The sequence below is a fragment of the Phyllostomus hastatus genome, unplaced genomic scaffold (genome assembly GCF_019186645.2).
Source record: "Phyllostomus hastatus isolate PE091 unplaced genomic scaffold, TTU_PhHast_1.1 phas_contig_209, whole genome shotgun sequence".
Classification (NCBI taxonomy): Eukaryota; Metazoa; Chordata; class Mammalia; order Chiroptera; family Phyllostomidae; genus Phyllostomus; species Phyllostomus hastatus.
In genome coordinates, this window is record NW_025333735.1 from 19,401,362 (window position 1) to 19,426,234 (window position 24,873).

The 24,873-nt window shown below is 37.1% G+C and overlaps 1 pseudogene; it reads right to left on the minus strand.

Annotated features, from left to right (window-relative positions):
- Positions 1-380: 380 nt before the first annotated feature.
- Positions 381-24,873, minus strand: part of LOC123816420 — a 55,315-nt pseudogene continuing 30,822 nt past the window's right edge.

The window sequence follows — 24,873 nt, forward strand, 5'->3', positions numbered from 1 at the left end:
CCTAATAGCCATAATCTATAACCAGTCAGTGGTCATCACCCTCCAACCAGATAGTTTACTTCTCCTGCATCAACAGTAATGAGGACTGGAGGGACATGTTAGGAGTGTTTCTCTAAAGATTGTCTATCTACATGGAAATAAGAAGAGTGGAAGACTTTCCTATCACCAAAATTATGAAACAATTACCAATCAATTTGACTACATTAACTTAATGTGATATATAATGTTTTTCTAAAACTAAGCTGTCCACATTGAGTACACTAGAAGAAAGTTGTATTTATGTGCTTTATTTATTTATTTATGTATTTATTTATTTTAATCTTTCAATGAACTTTTTATTGGCCTCCTGCCCTGTTGAAGAGTGCCCACTTCTGCTGCCTTTAATGCCTCAAAACTTTGGTGTCATTGACTTCAGATACCACTCTGCCATCCACAATCCTGTGAGTCATGGTCTTTTGAATGGTTTGCAAGGAGTGGCTCTTGCCCAGGGTGTCAACAAGACTGAAGTCCTCTCCTTCTTCCAGTAGGCTGTCTTAGGTGGCAGTCTCAGCCTCCAGCTTGACCTTGATGTTCAGCAGGGCCTCATACTCCTGGGTCTGGCTCTGCCCCTCTGCCTGGGTCTGGGACAGCTCTGACTGCAGGTGCAGCAGGATCCCATTGAGCTGTTCCATCTGAATGGCATAGTGCATCTCCACCTCCCCCAGACTGTTCTCCAAACTGACCTTCAGATTCCTCATTGAGTCCAGGTCAATCTCTAGTGGCTGCACCACACATCTCAGCTCCATGAGTGTCGTCTCAGCAGCACCTGTCTAAGAGGTCTGCGAGGTGACCACTATGGTGGTCTTTTCAATCTGATGGGACCAGTACTTGTCCAGCTCCTCTCGATTCTTCTGAGCCAGCTCATCATACTGGGCCCAGATGTCTGCCATGATTTTGCTGAGGTTCTGAGATTTGGGGACATCCAACTCCACAGTCAACCCAGAATTGGCAATCTGGTTTTGTAGACCATTTACTTCCTCCTCGTGCTTCTTATTCATGAAGAGCAGCTCCTCCTTGAGAGCCTTGATCTCTGTCTCCAACTGCAGCTGAGTGATATTGGTGCCATCAATGACCTTTTGGAGCCCATTGATGTCACTCTCCACAGACTGGCACATGGCCAGCTCCTTCTCATACTTGGCTTTGAAGTCATCAGCAGCAAGACAGGCATTGTCAATCTGCAGAATGATGTGGGCATTGTCCACAGAATTTGCAAAGATCTGAGCCCTCAGGTCCTCGATGATCTTGAAATAATGTCCCCAGTCTCTGACCTGGGGTCCCTTCTTCTCTAAGTGTTCCCAGATTTTGATTTCCAGTCTTCAATTATCAGCCTTCAGGCCTCTCACCCTCTCCAGGTAGGAGGCCAGACAGCCATTCAGGCATTGTATAGTCTTCTTCTCACTCTAGATGCCCCCTATGCCCACCAGACCCCCGCCATCCCTGCAGCCAGGCCCCAAGATCCCCAGCTGGCCCGCACACTGGTGGAGTAGGACACAGAGATCCAGGAGTCAGAGTCCCCCAGTGCCTGCATAGATGCTGTCTGCACTGCTGGTCTGCCGGACCCGGCTGCTGGGTGACGACTGCATGGAGCCCAGTGTCCTATAGCATGTGGAGAAGCTGGAGTGTGTGCTGAGGTTAATGTTGTTCAGTAAGTGAAAAGCCAAGACTCAGGTTGAAGCTGCTGCATTACTTATTCATGCCAGTTATTACTGGCACAATTATTATTGTTTACAGAATACTTTGACCACTAATTATTATTATTTTCCCTTTTCAAGAGGAAACCCATTTTTTGATGACCAGTTTGTCATTTTATGGGACAAATAATGTAAACTCAACAGAAAGAAGGGATACAGATAATTAATAATATTTTATGTCACTTACTTTTATCACCAAACAGAAAATCTAAACATTCTCACTGTACTCATGGATAACAAAAAGTAAGTCCTCAAAGATCCAGATCTCTATAGATGCCAGTTGGAGAAATACTGGGCACAGAAGGGAAATACACAAATGGCTGAGGTAGAATACATAGTTGCCAAAATGTGGCAGTACAGTAATAATAAAATTCAAACAGCTCCAGAGAAAACTCAAAATTCACATAGTACCATAGCAAACATCTCCAAAATGGGAGCAAAAGACTTCCTTTTCCCATCTCTCTCCATGGTGGTTGATTGCAGAATGGAAATTGTTAAGTGATGGAAATGAGGCTGAAGAGAACAAAGACAGGGAACATGTACAAAATCCTTTGTAAAGTTATTGCATCAGCCCAGAGACATCACATGTAATCTTATACTGTTAATGGACATCATAAGATCTGGAAGTTTGTTCACTTTCCTGGAGGATGAACTGGTATCTTTTTTTCTATAGGTCACTCTGTGATTCTAAGGGATCCCAATTAAAACATTATGATATAGGAACATAGATTATCTTCACAAATGGTCCAGACCATAAATCAGAATTACAGTTTAACTGCATCTCCTGTGTATTTACCCTGGTAACAGGTAACAGGTTGCTTGGAAAAAAAAAAATCAGGATCACAGGAATGGTTCTTTGCCATTCTGTGGTAAATTCTCTGTCCTTCAGTTAATGAAACTTCTAAGCTTTTAAATTTTAAAATGGCCAAACCTAATATCTAATTTGCTAAGCAGGTGATATAAGCATAAAAGAAAAGAATACTGTATACAGGCTGGTAAAAGGCCATGTGTTTTTAACAGAGAAGATGAAAAACTATAAAATTAAGCCTAAACATTACAATACTTTTAGGCTTCTAATTCTATATACAACATTAATTAACACAGTCACATTTTATCCAACATAATGAAGTGTTTCCAAGCAAATGTAATCCCCAACATATCATCAAGCTATATTGCAACAATGTTTGGAGCTTGCAGCTGGATAGCCCTCACAGCTGCTTTGAACTTGGATATACTTTCTCATATAAAAAGATTATAAAGCACATAGGTACAACAATATAGGAATTACCATTCAGCTTCATGTGGATAAAATTAGCTTTTCTGAGTCGGCCTGTGCACCGAACCATTTACAATAAGGAGCTAGCAAGTAATAAACACTGATTATATGAATTCAAATGTTCACAGCTAAACTGAACTCATTTTTAACACTTTCAAAGATGTTATTGGTGACTACAATGAGTTTCCCTGAAACTTAAATTAATGTTGCCATCTGAGAATGAAACCTTCAGAAGAAAACCACAAATGATAAAATTAGTACTCAGTACAAATAACCCTCTCCAAAAGCTATATTTGAGTCTATTGGGGGACTTTCAAAACCAAGCAAAATAACTAATGTGCAAGGCCAGAAAAATGTGCCTGAATACAAAAGAAAGCTCTGCCCTAGTCATGGGGGTTATGTAACCTGCCTGCAAAAAGATGTGGCAGCAGGATGGTGCATGTGAGTTATAGATCAAGAACCTCCAAGTTTTGGCACAACACTGTCAAGGGCAAAGTATGGAAGGTACAAGAATCTGGTCACTAAGATAATTGATTCAAATACTCATTTATTCCACAAACCTCTCTTGAGTGTATACAATGTTCTCAGTGGTGTTTTAGGAAACAAAGATACTCTAGTGATTAAAACACATAAAAATTATATTGTAGGAGGGATAGGAAGAAAATAAACAAAATAAACTGATAGATATTTAGCTATGTGGGAGCATGGCCAATCATACTGAAAAAAAAATAGAGAAAAGAGAGGAGAGAGGAGAGATGGGGTATAATTTTAAATAGGTTGATCAGGAAAGACCTAACAGAGAAGGTGACTTTGAATAAAGACCTGCTGACAGTGAGAGAAACAATGTAGATACCTGACTCACAAAATAAAAAATAAAGATAACAGAAATGCTAAGGCCCTGGGGTGGAAACACGTCCACGGCGTTTGAGAAATAGCAAGGTCACCATACGTCTGAGATGATTGTGTGACTGCAGAAGAGAAGCGGCTGAAGCTAGTCTATGCAGGGATGCGTAAGGGCCTGGGCTTGTACTCTGAGTGAGATGGAAAATCATCGGAGAGGATTAATAAGGGCTGACTTGCATTTTAACAGCATTATTTTAGGTACTATTTCAACATTAAACTAGAGGAAGAAGTGTGTGTAGGCTGTAAAGGATGAAGCAGAAAAAACATGTGGAGAGCTACAATATTCCTAGCACAAAATAGTGGTGACAAGCACCATTAATGGTGACAAACATGGTGGCAATGAAAATGGTGACAAGACATTGAACTATTTTGGTGGTAGAATTGACATAATTTCCTGAAAGACTGGGTAGCAACAAAAGGTGAAACATCATCGCATCATTGATAACTCCCAAATATTTGGCATGATTTACTGGCAAGGTGGGGTTGCATTTAACTGAAGTGGGAAGTCTGGGAGGACTGTGTTTGTGAGACTGACAGCATGCCCAGGACATTTTTATAGTTGCAGCAAACACTAAGAATATCTGTCTCTCCGTACATCGGGAAAGATTTCAATTAGTATTGCTGCAATCCACCCAACAGTACTAGGGAGAGAGTACCTTGGATAACAAATAGGAGTCTCTTAGCCATCAGAAAGACTATCTTTTATCATGGTAAAGAGCTGTGCCACTTACTGCTGGCTTGAGAAATCTGTAATCCTTCTCATAGTTGTATCTCTCTGTGTAATGGGTTGCGTTATTTTCTGGTTGCTTGTTTTTATGTATTTCTGTTTATCACTAGCTTTTGGCAATTTATGATGTATGTGGTTTTTCTTGTGTTTATCCTATAACAATAAACTGAATGCATTATTAAAATCTTAACAACAATAATTCCAAATCCAGACAGCTTTGTTGAAGAATTCTATCAAATATTTTAAAAAATACAATGCCAATGTTACAAAAACTCTTTTAGATATTTGAAGATGAAAAAACATTTTCCAATATATTTTCAAAGGCCAGCATAAAGTCAGATACTTGGCCACAGAAAGTAAAAACAAGAAAATGAGAAATCAATATCCTTCATAAATACAAAAAAACACCTCAAGAAATTTTTGGAAATAAAATCCAGCAATATACAAATAGTGGTACTGATACCACCATAACCAAGAACGATTTATCCCAGGAATGCAAGGCTGTTTCACATTAAAAAGTCCATCAGTATAATTCAACACTTAACACAATAAAATACATATTATCATTTCAAAATATGCAAACATTTTCTGGATTAAAGAATATTTTGAAACTCTCAGAAAACTAGAAGTAGAGGGTATGTCTATCACAAACGCCATCTATCATCATACCTAATCGTAAGATAATCTATGTTTTTCCCCTAATACTGAGTATGAAAGGTAAGGATTCCAATCTCACTGCTTGCTTCTATATGATGTATAGCAATTATATTAGCCATTGCAGCAACATGAGAATAGGAAACAAAGAGCATACAGACCAAAAAAACCCTACATTCCTAAATAGTTTTTTTAAAAGATTCTAGAATAAATAAATTTACCAAGGTCTTATTTAATGTCAACAAGGTTACTTAAAAATCAACTTCATTTCTATATACTAGCAACAAAGAGTTGGAAAATAAAATTTTAAGTACTATGTAAAGTAGCATCCAAAACCACGAATTGCTTCTGCACAAATTTAACAATGTATGTGTAGACTGTCAATAGACATATGAAAAGATGTTCACTGTCACTAAATTATCAGAGAAATGCAAGTTAAAACCACAATGAGATAGCACCTCACACCTGTCAGAATGGTCATCATGAATAAGTCCACAAACAAGTTGGTAAGGGTGTGGAGAAAGGGGAACCCTTGTGTACCATTGATGGGAATGCAGGTTTGTGCAGTCACTATGGAAAACAGTATTTAGGTTTCTCAAAAAAATAAATTAAAGAAAAATTATAACTGAGCAATTCTACTTCTGGTTTTTTATCCAAAGAAATCCAAAACAGACTTTCGGCCAAGATGGAGGCATAGGTGGACGCATCGTACCTCCACACACAACCAAGATTGGAACAACAATTTAGAGGCAGAATAACATCCAAAACTGACAGAAAATTTATCTGATTGGAAGTCAGACAGCCAAGAAGTTGAAATAGACCCATTCATCCAGACCAGTAGAAGGGGTGGAGACAAGCAGCCAGGCATGGGTCGAGGTGCAGAGAGCAGAAAGAGTTGGGTGCATAAGGCATCTGGGGGCACGTAAAGCATCTGGGGCACGCAAGATCACAACAGGTGGACCCTGAGTACGCAAGTGGCAGCTGGCAGACCCAATGAGGCAGCAATTGTGGAGCAGGGCAGAGCATGTGACCCAGGATCCCAGAGAAGGGACTGAGGTCCCATGGAGAATGGAGCTACCGCCATTGTTTCCTCTGGACCCCACCCCCACATACAACATCACAATCTAGCAACTGGGGTGCCCAGCCTTGGTGAACACCTAAGGCTCCGCCCCTTACCATAACAGGAGTGATCAGACCAAAAAAAAAAAAAAAAAAAAGAGAGAGAGAGATGGCTCAAACAGAAGAACAAATCAATGCCCCCAAACTCATCCTTTTAAGTGACTAAGAGATAGCCAACCTATCAGATGCACAGTTCAAAACAATGGTGATCAGGAAGCTCACAGAATTGGTTGATTTTGGGTGCAAATTAGATGAACAAATGCAGGTTACCATAAAAGAAATGAAGGAAAATGCATAGGGAACCAATAGTGATGGGAAGGAAACTGGGACTCAAAACAATAGAGTGGACTAGAAGGAAGAAAGAAATAACCAAACAGGAAAGAATGGAGAAATAAGAATTCAAAAAAAAACAAGTAGAAGCTTAGGAACCTCCAGGACATCTTTAAACGTTCCCAAATCCGAATTATAGGGGTACCAGAAGGGGAAGAGGAAGGGCAACAAATTGAAAATGTATTTGAACAAATAATAAAGGAGAACTTCCCCATTCTGGCAAAGGAAATAGACTTCCAGGAAGTCCAGGAAGCTCAGAGAGTCCCAAAGAAGTTGGACCCAAGAAGAAACACACCAAGGCACATCATAATTACATTAGCCAAGGTAAAAATGAAGGAGAGAATCCTAGAAGCAGCAAGAGATAAGGGGACAGTAACCTACAAAGGAGTTCCCATCAGACTGTCAGCTGATTTCTCAGAAGAGACCTTGCAGGCAAGAAAGGGCTGGAAAGAAGTATTCCAAGTCATGAAAGGCAAGGACCTACATCCAAGATTGCTCTATCCAGCAAAGCTTTCATTTAGAATGGAAAGGCAGACAAAGTGCTTCTCAGATAAGGTCAAGTTAAAGGAGTTCATCATCACCAAGCCCTTATTTTATAAAATGTTAAAGGGACTTATCTAAGAAAAGAAGATAAAGAAAAAACATCTATAGTAAAAGGACAGCAAACTCAGAATTATTAACAACCATACCTAAAGCAGAACCAAAAGAAACTAAGCAAACAACTAGAATAGGAACAGAACCACAGAAATGGAGATCACATGGAGGGTTAGCATCAGGAGAGTGGGAGGAGGAGAGAGGGGAAAAAGGTACAGAGAATAAGTAGCATAGATTGTAGGTTGAAAATAGATAGGGGGAGGATAAGAATAGTATGAGAAATATGGAAGCTAAAGAACTAATATGTATGACACATGGACATGAACTAAAGAGGGGGATGTGGGTGGGAGAGGGTATACAGGGTGGAGGGGAGTGAAGGGGGGAAATGGGACAACTGAAATAGCATAATCAATAAAATATATTAAAAAAAGAAATCCAAAACAATAATTTGAAAAGATGTATGTTCATTGCAGCATTATTTACAATAGTCAGGATAATGAAGCAACCTAAGTGCCCATCAATAGACAAGTAGGCAAATGAATTAAAAAGATGTGAGATATATATTTATATATATTTTATATATATATGAAATTATTTGACCATAAAAAAGAATGAAATCTTACTATTTGCAACAACATGGATAGACCTAAAGGGTCTAAGGGTCTATGCTAAGTGAAATAAGTCAGACAGAAAAAGACAAATACCATATGATTTCACTTATATATCTAAAAACCAAAATAAATGAACAAACAAAACAGAAATAGACTGATAGATAGAATAAACTGAGGGTTGCCAGGTGGGAGGGGGTTAGGGAGATGGGGGGAAAAAGGTGAAGGAATTAAGAAGTACAAATTGGTAGTTACAGAGTAGTCTCAGGGATGTAAAGGACAGCATAGGGAAGTTAATAATGCTGTAAAACTATGTATGGTGCCAGGCGGGTACTAAAATTATCAGGGAATCGCTTCATAAATTATATAATTGTCTAACCACTATACTGTATACACAAAACTGACATAAAATAATGTTGAATGTCCTTGTAATTGAAAATAAAAATTTGTTAAAGACATACAAATGGTCAATAAGCAAATAAAAGGGTCATCAACATCATTTGCCATCCAGAAAATATTTATTAAAACTAAAAAAAAATGCCCAGAAATCTGCCATACCAAATTAACTACAATCACTACAGGTAACAAGGCTGACAATACCAAGTGGTAGTGACAATGTGGAGCCAATGAAACTCTCATACTTTTCTGGCTGGTGGGAATGTAAATGGTACAACCACTTTGGAAAATAGTTTAGAAGTTTCTTATATAGTTAAACTCACAGTGGTAACATGACTCAGCACTTCTACTCCTACGTATTCACCATGTGTGCCAGTTATCACTTTATCGACTCCAAGTTCCATGTCCACCTTTCATTGCCTGATCTGTGATAGCAGAGCTAAATCCCGTAAATATTTCTCCTTTTCCAGATGGTACAATGTTAAGCTTTGTAGTAGAGGGTTCTGGAGACATTGGATTGGTGGAAAGTTCACTTAGCTTTTTCCATATGATGGCTCTCATAGTGTTTAGTTGCCTTTAGCTTCATTCAAAACAATTTTGTTAGACTGTATTGTGACAGCTGTCATATCAGTATGCATTTAAAAAAACATATCAGAATTGCTGAATTTTTGTGCAGCCATTGTAATATTGAAGATGGAAAAAGACATGCAACATTTTCAGTATATTATGCATTATTATTTCAAGAAAGGTAAAAATGGAACTGAAATGCAAAAAAGATTTGTTCAGTGGGAGAAGATGCTGTGACTGATCAAACGTGTCAAGAAGTGGTTTGTGAGGTCTCTTGGTACTATTGACATTTAGCCAAATAATTCTTTACTGTGGGGCTGTCTTATGCATTGGAAGATGTTTAGCAGAAGTCAATAGAGGGAGATAGGCAACAAACTCAGAATATCCAAATCAATAAGGTTATTGGTGAACCTGAAAAATGTGTCTTTTATTTTATGAAAACAAACTAAATGGGCTTTTAAGCCAACTCGGTACAATAGAGAAGAAAGGGGTTTCTCTTTCTGGTTCTGGTGCACGACTCACATCAGGCTCCTGCAGAGCACACATTTTTTTTTTTCCTGAAGTGCCGAGTGACCAAAGCATCTAGCGTTTTCCCAAGGGCAGCTTCACTTGGCACTCCATCAGGCAGCTTTGTGGTGAAATGCCACTGTCAGGGCCCTTCACTCATCCAGCTCAGGGAAAGACAAATACCATATGATCTCACCTACATGTGGAATCTAACAAACAACATAAACTGATGAACAAAATGGAAACAGAGGCGTGGATACATGGAACAGACTGACAGCTGTTCAGAGGGGAGCAGGGAGGGGGAACTACATGAAAGAAAGTGAAGGAACTAGCCAAAGAACATGGATAACCCACAGACACAGAAAACAGTGCGGTCATGGCCAGAGGGAAATGGAGGTGACATGGGGTTGGGGCCTGAGGGAGGTAAGCAAAGTGGAGGATGAGGTCATCCGTAAAAACATCAACAACAAAAATGAAGTAAAAATAATAATAATAATTTCCTATTTATAATTACCTGCTAGTTAATGATTTTAATATTTTGCAATTAAATTTTCCCTCTTCAAACTACTGTGTGGTTTTTATTTCTTGACTGAACCTTGGCTAATGTACCAAGAGAAAAGAAAAATTAATCCACAAAAAGACTCATACATAAATACTCAGAGTAGCTTCACTCATAATAGCTGAAAGCTAGAAGCAACTCAAATATTCATCAACAGGTGAATGAATGATTTGTAAATATCAAGGCAATAAACTATTGTCAGCAATAAAAATGAATGGACGTACTGAGATGTGAAACAACATGAGTGAATCTCAGAAACACTTTTTTGAACAGGAGAAGCCACCCACAAAAGAGAATATACTATATGATTCCATTCGTAAAAAACCTTTAGAAAGGAAGTTCAATCAATAGTAAGAGAAAGGGCATGGCATGGGGAGGGACTGAAACTTGGTGCAAGGGGTTCAGGATAACAGGAAGCTCTTCACATTGAATGTGGTTGATGTTTCACAGTTGCACACATTTATCAAAATTCTTCACTGTGTACATTGTGAATAGGTCCATTTACTGTTTAAAAATGATGACTCATAATTAACTTAAACTTAATGAATTCACAAAAAGGGATTAATACATTAGTCTCTGTTCATTTAATTTTGATGAAGTTGTATCCCCAACATTACTCAGTGCTTCATTATATTGACCAAGCTAAATGTCCAGATGATCAAAGCTAAGGACTTGATAGTGAATGATGATACTACACGAAAGAGGTTCCACATTTCAGACTTTCCCTTGACACTATCTCGTCCTGAGTTCTCTATGTGCCACAATTACATTAAAGTGGGAGTGACAATGAAGAAGGAGCAGGTGATGCAGCTGAGTCGATCATGTTCAGGGGGCTGAGAACTAGAGAGCAGCATGGTCACTCAGCAAGTTCCACACTTCAGAGACGTCGTTCTGCTGCAGCTGACATTCGCCGAGAGACATTCAGGAAGGAAGGAGGCCAAGAGAAAGGCTCATGATTGACAAAATGATAGCTTATAAACAAAGATCATAATTATACTCCTCTCCTGGTTAATACCATTTAACGGCTTCAAATCCCTTCCTAAATCAAATTAAATTGAAGCTCTTTGACCTATCATTCAAGGCCATTCATACTATGTTCCAAATTTTTCTCCTTTCTGCAGTTTAGCTGCCTAGGCCACAACAAAAATGGACTTTTTCTTTATGTCCAAACCCATCTTATGATTTTTACCTTACTTTTTATTTTAGTTTCTCTATATAAAATTCCCACAATCTTTCCCCATTTCCACCTGTTGAAATACAATTTAGCAAATATTTAAATATTCAACCAAGTGTACTGAAGCTTGTCAGTCCCTACAAGCTTTGGGGAGTGCAGAGCTCATGGGGGGAAGCCAGTCCCTCCTCTTCCTGTGCTTCTCCCTTGCTGGCACTAAGTGGGAGAGCCTCCAAGAAACTCCTTCAGAGATACTGGAAAGTCCTGACATCTACCCTGGCTAAAGGCTTCCTATGGACAAAGAACCGGCAGGCCTCTGCTAGTGCTGTCATGAAGTTGAGTAAGATGAGGAACAATATAACCCTTAAAGTTGCAGGGATATATGGCCCTTTTCTGAAAGATTTCTGCAGATGGAAAGCCCACTGAAGTGGCCAACCATCATGGCTTAGAGACTATGGCACAGTATACTTTGAAGAACAAAAGACAAACTGTGTTCCTTATTCTCACCTCTCAAAAGGCACTGGAGAGAACCTTAAAGGTTCCCATGGATTCCTGTGATGGGACACCCATCCAAAGAAGGGAGATACAGAGTTGAAGAAAGATCTGACTTTCCCAAAATGAAGGGGTCCTTGGAAATAGAGGGCACAAGCATAAATCTGACCACTATCCAAAAAAAGACCATCTGCAGCCCCAATGTGGACATCACTCCACATTAACAAAAGCCACCAAGACCAAAAGAACTGTGATGGACAACACTGACGGCAGAGGCACCTTCCAGCATAACCAATATCAAACCAGCTATACAAGATCTCTGCTTCCTTATTTCTTTATTTTGCCCACCTTTCCCCAACGAAAAGAGTATAACCTCAAAGAGTGAAGCAAGAAGGTATCTCTGAGGCAAGCCAGACCTCTTCCTTACAATAAACTCAAGAGTTCAGCTCTATCCCACACTACAGGAGGAGGGAGCCTTGACTCAGACATGAGAGTGAAGTTTTCAACCACACTAAACTAAGCTAACTAAAAATGACTAGAAAGCTGTAGAAACTATCCAAGGGGTTATTGAGGAAGGCTAACAGGAGATTCATATAGGGAGGTTAACAATTTAGACTTGGAAAATATAAAATAAATTCATACTTACACTGAAATGGATATATATTTCTCAACAAATCATTTATAGTTGTTTACATTTGTGAAAATAGGTATGTCATATAAGCTCACTTCTGAAAACTGCTGAAGATGTTATGTTGGATGCTGAGATATTGTCCAGAGAAGGAGAAATTGTCTACAATCTAATTAAAAACAATGTCATGTCATAGAAACCTAGAGCACAGAAATAATGGGTGGAAAGGCCCCTTGGAAAGACGTAACTGAGAGAAACTGTACACTGTTGCAGTGTAAATTTGCAGTTGCAAATTCAACAGCTGGGGCTGCTAGGCTGGTGGTTATCACCACATGTCAAACTACAGCCCACTGAAGTAATAAAAAACTTGAATGAAGCTACTCCTAAACAGAGCTGCTTTATGAATCATTTTCACCTTAGAATTCCTTATTAAATCTGTAATAAAAACAATGGGTCCATTCAGCTGCTTATGATTTCTGGAAAACTGTACAACTGGTTGCACCATCCTACTTTTGAGCCAAGGAGCAGAATAGAACATCCCACATCTTTCCCCTACTCCTTTTCATCTGCTCTTTGTAGCTGCTGCTCTTTCAAGTAATGTGGTTGGAGAAATAAACTACATATTGGTCATTAAACAGTCTTGGAAGAAAACCCCTGTAACAAAAGGGATTATGAAAAACCCAAATTACTTTTTTTGTTTACATTTTTTAAAATTTCAAATCCAATACAAAATGAGCTTGTAAGTCATTTTGGACTGCCAAGTTAATAAGGAATAAACCTGGCTAACTGAAAGCTTCCATTTGTCTAAGAAAACACAATGGTCTCTAAGATTCCAGCTCTGAAAACACAATAATGTTAGACCCATCACTGAGGCAGTGCCGTATTCCCAAGTGTACTACCTTTATTCTTCTTCAAAAAAGTAGTTAACAAATACTATATGATTTCACTTATGTGTGAAATCTAACAAAACAAATATAAGTGAACAAACAAAGCAAAAACAAACTCGTAGATATAGAGAACAAATGGATGGTTGCCAGGGGTGAGTGGGATTGACAGTCTGGATGAAAAAGGGAGAGACTAAGAAATAGACCTTGGTAATCACAAAACAGCCATGGAGATGTACAGCACGGAGAACAGTCAATAATATTGTAATTGCTATGTACGGTGTCAGATGGGTACTAGATTTACTGGGTGATCACTGCGTAAGTTATGTAAATCTAATCACCATGTTGTGCGCATCCAAAACTGTTGTGATATTGCATGTGAACTGTGATTCAAAAATAAAAAATCACGTTTAAAAAAATATTTGTGGTAGGATCATCTAGATAAATTTTAGGCTGCCAGAAAGCATAGAAAACATTTTCTTTCTCAATTTTGTTAACCCTGTAGCACCTCTATAGCACCAGTACAATCATTAGTATCCAATAAATGCTCTTATGCTGTTGACTGTTTTTGCTGCCTTTCCCACATAGTATAGGTCCATATTTATAAAGCAATTTATGAACTCCAAGTGTCAGATACTTCAGATGTATCAAGTACTATGATTATATTTGAAGATATGTGGATAAAAAATGTTTGAGATAAATGTGTTTAGTTGGTACTTTGTTTCCTTTGAGACCAATAACAAAATGAAAACCAGAAGAAAAAAATCTTAACTACCTGAAACTTTAAAAAATCTAATTGCACCATACACTTTTATCAGCTTTATATGGCAACTTATATACCAGAATTGTCTGTAATTGTCTTATTCTCACTTATGTCACAGTCTAGAAACAAGCAAGTAATAGTCAATTTCACCAAGCAAGCATATGTAGAGATACACCATTTTTAGAATAATGACATTTAACTGAAAGGAAATTTTAAATTACAGCTTCAAAAAAATATCATTATCCCTTAAAAAATTGTAAGAATGATTTGTTTGATACAAAACTTCTTATTTGCAAATATAAGAAAAAAAGGAGCAGACTTGAAAAAAATACCCTTTCAACATCTATTGATTAAAAACTAACACAACAAAATTATTAAATTCATGCATTTTCTTATGAACTCTTAACCTTATTTTTCAGATGAAGAAACTCGTTTAGATACACTAATGAACATGCCCCAAGTTTTATAATGAGAAAGTTAAATAATTGAGTTTAAATTATATCTTGTTTTTTACTGTTAACATGGGGTGCCTCTCATGCCTACCAATGGTTTTAGTAGTGGAAAATTTTCATGGTCTCTTTTCTTTTAAATTGAATTTATGGAAATGACATTGATTAATAAGATTATATAGGTTTCAAGTGTACAATTCTATGATACATCATGGTCTCTCTTAATAACTATAACAAGGAAAAGAAAGGGCAAGTTTTCCATATAGAAATGAGAGTATCTAGCCTCCAAAGAGTGAAACCAAATAATGGAGAAGCGAGCAAATAAATTTTTTTAAATGATCATTCTTAGGATTTTCCTGGGACTTTCCTGAGAGGTCTATGTGTCTAGTGTGTAGGAAGCTGAGCCTTGGCAGCCTCACTCTTTCTGGCAACTATGCCTTTGAGTATCACTTCAACATCAACTGTTCTCTTTGTAATCTCTCAGTGTACCCAAGGGCCTCAGAATAAATCCATTAATTCCTTAGCACACCAGATAAGATCTTTTAAGAAATGTCCTCCATCTAAATCTCCATTCTCGTCTCTCCCCTTTCTGTTATCTATATATGTATCAGGGATCTAATAATTTCCCTAACAATTATGTAATTTCAACATCCATGTCTATGTACTTACAGTGCCTTCTGTCTAGACCCCCTTTCTCCGCTTCCTTATCTGTCTGGCACAAGCTTCCATGCATTCTTCTGGATGCCACTCATTTTCTGAAGACGTCAATGCCTTCCTGTGAAGCCTTCTTGGATGCACCTCTCACACTTTCTATATAAGAGTATTACCATGTAATACCATGCGCTCTCTCTCTCTCTCTCTCTCTCACACACACACACACACACACACACACACACATATACACACCCCTTTTGACTATGAGCTCTTTGAGGTATTCTTTTCTGCCTGTATTCTCAGTATTTTGTACAATGCTTGGCATGAAGTGGGTCTTCATTTATTTACTGAGTACATGCCAACTGCCAGGCACCATGCTAAGCTTAGAAAACAAGTCAAATGAACTTGGCCCCTGACTTTACAGAAACTACAATACAATAAAATAATATCTGCTGATTTATTTTTAAGAGAAATTATTTAACTTTATAAAAATGTGATAAGAAAGTAAGACTTGATTGGTTTTTTTTTCCTTTTTTTCTAGCAAAAAAGAAACCAACATGGAATAAAAATTAGAAATATAACTAATAAAAATTAGAGACATAAACATTTGAAGGAAATAGAGTCATTTAGAAAGTGGAGCAAAAACAATGAGCAGCAAAAGCAGCAGCAACGTGGTCAGGAAGCTGGTTCTGTTGTGATGACAAAACAACAAAGGACCCTTGGGAACATGACTTTTCAATATGGACTGAACTGAGGGGCTGGGGAAACTGCGGGCAGTAACCACTGGAGGGCATGAAGACATCTCAAATAGGGCCCTACTGATGGAGGGGGTAGAAAGCAGTGGCCTCCTGCAAAGAGACCAAACCGCCCCCCCACCCCCTCTCTTACAGAGCCTATCAGCCACAGGCAGTGATCACAGCCATTGATTTAAACCATATTTATTGCTATGGTTTGCCTAAATATTCCTACTCAAAACTCCCCATGCATGCTGGTCCTTGCCTTGGAATATCCAATTCTCTCCTCCACATTTACCCAAATTCAATTTGTCCTTCAAAACCTAGTCCATATTCCATGTTCCCAAGCTTTACATGACTGGTCCCATAGTACCGACATCAATGAAAATTAAAACTATTACCTGCTTTTCTTCCTCAAGCAATTCATTCTCCTGGCTTCTTTCTTTCAACAGCAATGACCTCCTCCCAGGGGCACAGGGGCAAATACCTGGACTCGTGTTTGTCTGTTCCTTCACTCAGTCCCACACCCCACCAGCTGTCAAACCCTGCTGCCTCTGCTTCTGTAATGCTGCAGAAACATGTTCCCTCCTCTCTGTTCCCCCTGCACTGACCTCTTCCTAGCCTCTCGTTACTTCTCACCAGTCTACTGCTAGAGCAAGTATCTTCCTCTGGCCCATTTACTATTTCAATGCATTCCAAGTTAAGCTTCAGAAAGCATAAAGCATTTATTTTCCCCTTGTTCATAAATCCATAGTATTTTCTCACCACCTCAAAGATAAGGTTCACATTCCTCCCTTAACTCTGGTTTACTTTTCAAAACTTGTTCTTATTGCTGTTTTATAGACACCCTGCACTCCAGGTAAACTGAACAATATGCTGTCATGAATATAACTTCAGCCAATGTCTTTGCTCCTGCTGTCCCCTCTCTTTTCATCTTCACTATTATTAATCCCACCACAGTCAAGTTTCCACACCCTTACAAAGACTTTTATTGATTGTTTTCTCATAGTTCCTTCCCCATAGATGACAGAAGTCTCCTTCCTAAGAAGCTGCATGGCACTTCACAGCAAATTTTGAAACAATACCTTTTGTCCTATGTTTTAGTTGATTATTTCTGGTACCACTCAGTTGGATTTGAGACCTCCGAGAGCCACCTTATGGGTTAGATTAGAGTGATTCTTTTGTTTTTCCATGCATCTTTATGATATCTGAATTACAATACTGAGTCACAACACTATAATTATTTGAGTCTATTTCCTACACTGCAACAGTCCTTAATGTTGAAAGGTAATATATTATTTATTAGTATTATTCTGTGCCTGGAATATAGTCAGTGCTTCATTAATGTGCCTTCCATGAATGAACACACCCTAGCAATATTTCCTTAATACGTCAGCTACAATTAATAATCTATCTCACTTATTGTGTTAGTCTTAAATACAGCTTCCCTGTAATTTTACATGGTGTAAGATTCATATCCATGACTATGATAGAACTAAAGATTAGGTTGATTTAGTCTTCCTAATTAAATAATAAGTTTTTTCACTATTCCCCTCTGTTACAATAGTTAACAATATATAATGCTTATCAACAAATGTTCATTAGCTGCTTGGTGGGTTAATTATCTGATTAGCATGAGAAACAGAAAACAACCCAAAATGGTATTCCTCTTGTACAATAACAAGCTGAAGCATTTATTTCCTGATTTTAATATAAATAAAATTTTTGCATATTACACAAAAAGCTATTTTTAAAATTAAAATGAACACTAAAGATAATTTAGACCAGAAATTAAACTCAGGGCATAGAGAGAGTATAGACTCCTGAGACTCTATTGGAGTTTGGATTCTCTTCAAAGAAAAACATATGTTCTCAACATCCATCCATACATAAATGACCTCCTGAACTGATGTTTAAAAGCCCTTTTTTTGGCCTTCATGTTAAAGAGAAAAAATACCAGGTTCAAAGATGGTAGACTACTCACCCAAGTTTACACAAGTGACTTACCTCATACTACTACTTACCTCATACTTTGCACTGCACTAAATGTTAAATAGAAATATTTAACACTATAAACTCTAAGTGCAATGCTATTATTTGAATACTGTTAAATGATTTGCACCCTAGCAAGTTCAAGAGATCCTACACCTGTGTGTTCTTCCACTTACAAATTTTCTGAGAAGCCCAAACATGACTCAACGTAGTGATCCCAAAATTGTGCTCTTGCAACAAATATTTGATTCAAGACAATGAGCAGATAATGACTCCTTTTTATGTGTTGATCTCTGTGCTAAGAACTTAAAAATACAGAGATGAATACTACATACACAAGAAACAAAGCCAGCCACTTCATCTGTCCTTGGAGGTGGTAAGTTTGTGTAATTCATCCAGTACCCAGCACAGGGCTGGTAACTCATGAGTGTTTCTAAGGTATCTGTTTAACACAATATAAGAGGTGGTACATGCTCTTAAATAGCTTATATTTTCTGGAAACTTTTTTACTGTTATTTCAATTTTCCCAGACTGCAACATCAATCTGTGGCTTTGTTTAGTTTTTTAGTATTTTTAATGCTTATCATTATATTGAAATATTCTAAAAACAAACCAACTAACCTTTCAAGAGCTCACAATAAATTATGACTATTCATTTAAAAAATCAAAATAATATTTTAATGTCCCCTAAATTCATTCTTCTTAAATCTATTTATTTTTTACATCAGATTTAAAAACTATAACTACATGTTATCCTTTATAATTTTTTTGCTCAAGCTCCTGTAGCAGCTAGACTATCAGATACAGCGTCTTTATCCCTGTGAACCAGGTTTGAGAAATACTCTTTCAGAAGCTGTCCATTTAGGTGTGATAAGCATTTTGTCCTTTATGTCAGTGGGTGTTTTATGTAGTTTATATAGAAAAATGCAAAAATTTTTGTTATATATATTAATATAGAATATCTATCAACATGATAGCTTAATGACAAAGAACTGGTGGTGGCTGGTTTATTCAACTTAGAAAAATATACAATGTACATATTCAGCAATTGACCTCCTTAATACTATGAACAAATTGTACTCAGAAAATATGCTGGAAATAAAAAAGGAAGTGCTTCCTCTTGAATTCTGGATTCCTCTTTTGAAATCAGCATTTTTTTATTGTTTTAAGCCCCATGAAGACTCTAAACAAAGCCAACAGCCTCCCTTAATGAAGAGAGAACAGAGAGTGGGTGGTCAAGCACACTCCTTAACTTCCATTAGACCCACACTTGTTCTGTCTACTGCAGATCATCCTTTAGGCATCATGGTCTACTATACACAGCAAGAGAAACATAACCTTTGGATAATGATGGAGGTAGAGAAGGAGATGGAGAGACACAGATAGAGCAACAGTGATAGAAATACAAAAAAGCTGGAAAAGAAATAGTGTAAGTGTTTAGGTTATTCAGGATAAGCACAGAATGCTAGAGCAATAGGAAGCCTTAGTGATCCACTGGTCTTACTGCATTGCTTACACCAGTGGAAAATGAGGTCCAGAGTGGGTAATTGACTAGTAGAAAGCATACTGACTAATAAACAACAGAATGTTGCCCATTAGCTACCTAACTTAAATGTTATCAGGTCTGGTGTTACTGAATAAATGAATTTTCAAGAGAAGTCAGGAATTTAGATTTTTAATAGACATCCCTTGATATTTCGCTATTGGAAACTAAATCAATATTTTTAACTCCCATGCAGGCTGTCTGCAGCCCAGACCCTGACTACAGATTGCTGGCTCAAGAACCCTGGTCCACAGCAGTCCAAATGACCTCGGAAAACATCTTTTTGAGATCCAGTTTTGGAGATTAAGGTTTTTCTGAGTTAAGATCTTATTTCTCTGCCCAAAATTCAACACTCTTGCCTTAAAAATCAGCACTTTTTGCCTTAAACACCACAGGGGAAGAAAAGATGTACAGTTTTCTTCAGGAACTTGTGAATGACTCAGGGATTTCTCTGGGAAGCTCTCTCTTCAGAGAACTTAGGAGGATGATTCCCCATTTGCAAACAGAATTGTGTTAGATGCCATTTCCTATGTACAACCTGTAAAAAACAGCCAAGGCCAGCATGGCTAAAAGAACAGAAAGCAAATTCAACCTTCTCCAAACTTTCCCACTCATGCTCCCTCATTTCTTATTCTGGTTTCTTTTAAAATTCCTGTTGTCCCTGGTATTAGTCCATCATTACCCAATTCAATCAGTAAATAAATATTTATTGAGCACCAACAACAGTGAGCCTAACAAAATCTATATCCTTTGGGAACTTAAATTCTAGAGGCAGAGAGATACATAGATGGATGCAGTGGTGTGCTGATAGATGTTTAACAAGCAGTTCTCCAGAGAGAAGGCTCTTATTTGCAGCATTTGATGATTTCTGTGGTATAAATACTCCTGTTATAGCTGATTTCAAGCTGCCATCACTGGCAGCAGAGCTGGGAGAGATTTTCAGTAGCACACTGTGGTACGTTTCTGCCATACAGATGTCAGAGGTATAAAAAACCTCCAGGACAGAAATAATATTAAAATGTAGCACAGTAGTTAGGAAGTGATGATTTTTGAGTATTAATACCTTGTTTTTTAATGTACTCCATTGTAAGTTTACATAATTTAATTTTTAATAACATCCATATTTAACAACTTGCTCCAAAAATTCCTGAAAATTTATAATTTGGTTCTCTCAGCCTAGAACAAGCTGGCTCTAGCACACTACTGGAGACAGATAGATAGATGCTGGATAATAGATAGATAGATACATAGATAGATACATGTTCTATCTATGTATCTATCTAGATACATAGATAGATACATAGATAGAACAGATTTTGTTCATATAATATAAAGAAATGATAAATGAAGAAAAATAAGGGAAAGATAAAGAAGAATACCATTGGAAGGTTATCCATTGGAAGAGGCCTAAGAATCAAAAACTCTGAGGGCTAGAAATGGCCATCCAACAACAATGCCTTCTACCCCACATCTGCCTAGGATAGCCAATCAATGTTTTAGCACTGCCTGTGATAGCAGCTCACTAAATATCCCATTCTGTCTTTGGATATTTCTGACAAGAGAAAGTACTTACTGTTATTAAGCTAAAAATATATCTTCTTGAAGTTGTGATTTTTAAATTGAGTTTTGTTAAGATTTAGAAATTCTAAAATTGGTCCCCAAGAATCTCAGAAGCCTCAAAGTCTGGTGAGGGCAGGACTGGGAAGGCTGGCTAGAGACAGCCAATGCAGCTTCTGCTTCTAACAAAGTAATTGCACAATTTATGTCTTTATATATATTGGGAATCTTTGCAAGTTTGTATTTGAGAAAATATTTTTATAGTTAAAATTGGAATGACACCCACTGCTATAATTATATATACTTATTACTTATACATTGCTCATATATTATATACTCCCACTGATTAATACATTTATACAAAGATATATATCCATCCTTCTATTAGTAAGGACAGACTAGATTATGCAACAGATGGTCACCAACATCAAAGTGATTTAATATGACACAAGCTTATTTTTCACTTATGCAAATATACTCCTCATCCAGGTGATATTGCTCACTTTTGCTTACTTTCATTCATCATAGAAATTCAGTTACATGAACTTCAAGGAAGAAGTAGAGAAGGGCATACATCCTGTGCTAAGGAGAAGTGAAAATATTATTGAGCAGCACTTAATGTCCACTACAATCTTCTCCTCATTTTGCTTTACTATTTATACCCACCTAATAACTTTAACCAGGAACATACACATTAGATCTTTAAAAGCATCTCACAAAATTCTGATATTTATTGCTACATCCATTCTTCATTCCCTACTGAAAACTATTGATTGAAGAAGAAGGCATTCCTGCCCACCACTTCTGAATCTGACTTTGAAAACATTTAAAGAGGTTATTGATGACTATAATAATTGGAACTTAAATTAATCTTGCCATCTGAAGATAAAACCTTCAGAAAGAAACCACAAATGGCAAAATTAGTTCTTAATGGAAATAGCCCACTCCAAAAGATATGTACCCGAATCTATCTGGGGACTTCCTAGTCTAAGCAAAATAACTAGGTGTGCAAAGCCAGGAAAGTATGTTTGAATAAAAAAGAAAGCAGAAAGCATGAATGTACAGCTACTCAAGCTTTATTCCTGTTGAAAAGGGGAGAGTGATGCTCTTTCCAGGTCTCCGCGTATTCACCTCAAACAAAAGGTGCCCTCACACCTACTACAATACATACAAATAAATACTGAATTTAGAATATATTCTTTTCATTCTCTTCTCTCATTCTCTCTCCCTCCTGACTTTTATGTTAAGTACCCTCAACTGTTCTACCTCTACTTTTACAGTGGTGGAAGCTTCTTAACATTCCAGAATAACACTGTAGAACAGGATGAGTAATGCCCATGGACAGAACCCAACCTATACCTCGTTTTTGTGACCCATGAGCTAGGAATGGCTGTACATTTTGAAAAGGTCATAGAAACAAAAAGAAATAAAACTATGTAACAGTGACCATATATGGCCTGCAAAGCCTAAATTATTTACTATCTAGATCTTTACAGAAAAAGTCAGCCTATTCCTGCTCTAGAATGAAAAGCCCCATATTGATTCGAATTCAATGATTCCATAGAATTCCATCAGGATGTTAGGAAGCATGGACCAAATATATATATATTGCTAAGGTTATTTTGCAAGGAAGCATCATAAGAACTTATAGGTATACCTAGGTCCTAGGAGACAACTTTTCCAAAGTAAGAAGTCTCATGAATTTCAGGAAATATGAACTTTGAGAAAGAAAATTTTCCTTTGTATGAAGAATTTGTTAAAACTCCTGCAAGTGGTAAATTAGCAATTCCTCTGTAAACCAGACATTCCTCTATGGAGATGAGTACAGAATATTTTATGGTAATCCAGATGTAGAATATGATGAAATTTTAATGTAAGTCAGATTTCCATAAAGGTGATAATATCGTTACTGTAAGAGTATTTATAATCAATGCCAGATAGATGTAGTATATAAAGAGAATGAATAAGAAATTCTTATGGAATCTCAGGAAAAGAAAACTAAAGGAGAGTCCCTTGAAGCTCCCTTCAGGACAGATAACAGAAACCTCACCAAGAGTTTGTTGAAATTATAGATAGATAGATAGATAGATAGATAGATAGAATAATGTTTTCAAGAATATTATAGAGCAAATTACACATGAACAACTCAGTGTGTAACCCTATCAATTAGGGCATATTTCACTTCCAATAACAAAAACTTCAGTGAAGAGTAAAAATGCATTAGACATTAATGGTTTACTCATATCTATACCTGGGGGAGGCAATCCAGAGTTCATTCTACTGTTCAAGAGCATCATTACAATTCAGCCTCTTTCTATCCTCGTGCTCCACCACCTCAGTGTGCTGGCTTTCTGCCCTTGACATCACCAGATGATGACTATAGTCCTATAAAGAGTATCATTTCACCGATATCCCAAGAAAGAAGTAAAAGGAAAAAACAATGCCATTGACTTCTCTTCATATGCCTATCCCTCTCATTGAGAAGCAAATTCTCTTTCTCAGAAGGTACTCAATGGTCTTTACCTTAAGTCTTTTTAGCCACACAGGGTCAAATACAAGTATTTGGCTTTTCAATTTCTAGTGTAAAGAAAGGAGGGATAAAAGAAGAAAAGAGTAAGAAATGTTTTGGGGTCAACAGCCAATCAGGTATGCCACTAATCTAAAGAATATTGGGGGATTTCATTAAAGAAAATAATTACATTCTTCTACAATCACTAGAGATAGAGATAGAGAATACATTGCCTGCACACCAGCCTAGTTCATATTCAGGGTCAATAACACAAAACCTACCAAGAAGGGCTTGCTGTCAGATGAGATTGTAAAACACCAAGAATGGTTTTAAACAAGAAAATTCATTGGTGCATGAATTGGATATATGTGGAATAATTTTGTTGCAGAGTATATATATATTTCAATGATGTCATCTCTAAAAATATTTTTGGAACATTCATGTAAAAATGACTTTAGGGAAAATTTATAACTCACACAAGAAATTCAGTCTTATTCTTTATATTTCCATATAATGAGTCCATTTTTTTTTGCATACATAGCCCTGCATTTTTATAAGCAATAGTTTCCTGTTTATGTAAAAAGTTTAATCACCAGATTTAACTCCTAATAAATTTAAACTGCTTTATTTAAGCAGGCTCACTTTAAAATATTTATTATTTCTCATCACTAAGAATTGTTTTTAAGTGTCTTTGGTGTTAAAGCTACAGTTTATTGTATAATTTTAAATGTTTGCTTAAACAACATGAACATGGCCTTCTTTTATATTCACACCAAGCATATGAAAGACATATATAGATGTAGATATATATAGATATAGATGTATATTATAATAAAACTATAATGAAATCTAAAAGAAAGGTAAGTAAAATATTCAGAACAGACATTCCCCTTGGAGGGAGGGGGAAAAATGATAGACCAGGGGCACAGCAGCCCCTCTGATCTCCGGGTATATATTCCATGACCCCCCATTGGATGCCTAAAACCATGCACAGCACCAAACCCTATATATACTGCTTTTTAGCTAAAAACACATTCCTATGATTTAGCTTAATTATAAATTAGGCCCAGAAAGAGATTACCAATAATAAAATAGAACAATTATAAAAATGAAATAAGATAAAAAGCAAAGACCTAGAAAAGAGAACAATCACAGTGATATCCTGCAGTAAAAGTTATGTGAAGGTGGCCTCTCTCTCTCAGAAAATTAGCATGAATTTCTTTTTCCTTCTTCACAATTTCACTGATAGAAGATTCATTGTTACCATAAATCTTAGCAATCTCAACATAAAATATTTTTCCTTTTCTTATTAAATCAAGAACTTTCACCTTTTCACTTAAAAGATGAATTTGATGGTTTCCCTTTGGCACAGTAGAATTGCCAGCATCACTGCTTTTGTGCTTTGGGGCCACTACTGGGTAAAATGAGGGATACTTGTACACACACACGTGATACCATAACAGTCACTCTGATAACCTAGGCAGCTGCTAAGTGACTAATGGGCACAGTCACACATACAGTGTAGAA